The sequence below is a fragment of the Piliocolobus tephrosceles genome, unplaced genomic scaffold (genome assembly GCF_002776525.5).
Source record: "Piliocolobus tephrosceles isolate RC106 unplaced genomic scaffold, ASM277652v3 unscaffolded_26718, whole genome shotgun sequence".
NCBI lineage: Eukaryota > Metazoa > Chordata > Mammalia > Primates > Cercopithecidae > Piliocolobus > Piliocolobus tephrosceles.
The window spans coordinates 1-1,866 of record NW_022309552.1 but is presented as its reverse complement, the minus strand read 5'-3'; the positions used below and the strand labels follow the sequence as shown (position 1 = coordinate 1,866).

The 1,866-nt window shown below is 45.0% G+C and overlaps 1 pseudogene across 1 annotated transcript; it reads right to left on the bottom strand.

Moving 5' to 3' along the window:
• Positions 1-346: 346 nt before the first annotated feature.
• On the bottom strand, positions 347-1,671 carry LOC113221652 (annotated as a pseudogene). Its single transcript, XR_003307992.1, has one exon. The product of XR_003307992.1 is annotated as a heterogeneous nuclear ribonucleoprotein C pseudogene (transcript).
• Positions 1,672-1,866: the final 195 nt, after the last annotated feature.

Genomic DNA, 1,866 nt, shown 5'->3' with positions numbered 1-1,866 from the left:
TATTTTGAGGAAAAAAGGTCCCAAACATCAGGCTGTTCACAAAAATAACCCACAGTATCAACTTTAGAAAACAAACCTTAAGACTATAACACTAATTATTTTTCTAGAGGATGCATTTGACATGCCAACTCTCATTCACAAAAATACATTGTTACATTTGTGTTGAACTGCCCCACACAGCACACTAATGTGGGGGTGTAACACACATACTTCTAACTCAAAGCTGCTTTCAGGAGCTACTCAACTAAATGAGATTGCCTTTGCAGTTAGGGAAGCAACTACTGAACTTATGTATGAATGAAAAGAACTGTACTCCCTGCATAACAAGAGATTATTTTGGAGACAGTTGATAAAAACCATACATCCTTTTTATTGTTAAGTCATAAAGAGGTATCAAAATTAAAAGCAAAAATTACAGGGTAAGACTTAACAAAACTACTAGGAGCGTCAAAGGAAGTGAAAATGGGACTAGGCGCGGGGCAATATGAATTAATGAACATGGGAAGGACAAGGATGGGGAGAACAGTGAGCATGTGCTGAAGATACTAGGGGAGAGGATCTGGTGAAAAATTTGATCTTAGACAAGCGCCTAGGTAAAGAAATAATGGGATAAGATTTCTAAACCCCACTATGTGCTTAAGAGTCATCCTCGCCATTGGCGCTGTCTCTGTCATCCTCTCCTTCCTCAGCCTCTTTTTCATCATCCTTGATCAACTCCAGCTGGTCATCCCCCCGATCTTCATTATCATCATCATCCAGTAGGTCCCCCTCCTCAGCAGAGTCATCTGCACCCCCCTCAGACTCCATCTTCACGTTAGTCTCATCTTTCTTCACGGAGCTGCTGCTCTGCTCCTCTTCTGACTTATCGTTCTTCATCTCTACTGCTTGTTTGCTCTGTTCCTTTTCAATTTTTTCCAGGTTTTCCAGGAGAGAATCCACTTTTTGTTTTATCTGGGTCAACTCCTTCTTAATGGCCTGAAGGTCATCTCCTTTCAACTTTCCAGACTTGGAAGATCCCCGCTGTCCACTCTTAGAATTGAAGCCACTTTTGCCCCTTCGTGAGGTGTTTCCTGATACACGCTGACGTTTCGAGGGCACTACAGCCCGAGCAATAGGAGGAGGAGGAGGTACACGTGCTGGGTAACTGTACATCCTATCATAATAGTCCCGTTGAAAGTCATAGTCCAAGTCAAAAGAGGAGCCGTACATCTCCGCTGCAGATCGTTTCACGCCTGCTTTTCCTCGGTTCACTTTTGGCTCTGCAGCCAGGTTAATATCTAAAACCTGGCCAGCAATCATTCTGCCATCCTCTCCTGCTACAGCAGCCCGGGCATTTCTCTCATTAACATATTGAACGAAGGCAAAGCCCTTATGAACAGAGCAGCCCACAATTTTGCCGTACTTCGAAAAGATTGCCTCCACATCAGATTTCTTGACCACAAGAGTGTTGAGATTCCCAATGAACACACGGGAGTTCATGGAGCGAGGATCTGTCTTGTTGGTAACGTTGCTGGCCATTGTGTTTGATGATAAGGTTTCTCACAAAGCTGAAAACAGGAGGGGGGAGAAGAGATTCGATTCTGGGTCTCCTACTCCTGGATTCTGCGTGGAGAAACCGACTGCTGGACGAGGTCGGCAACGCGGACACAACTGCTCAGTCTTCATCTCTTCACAAAAATCTCTTTTCTTTAAAAAAATTTTTTCTTCGGTGGCTCAAGCCTGTACTCCCAGCACTTTGGGAGGCCGAGACGGGCGGATCACGAGGTCAGGAGATCAAGACCATCCTGGCTAACACGGTGAAACCCCGTCTCTACTAAAAATACAAAAACTAGCTGGGCGAGGTGGCGGCCGCCTGTAGTCTCAGCT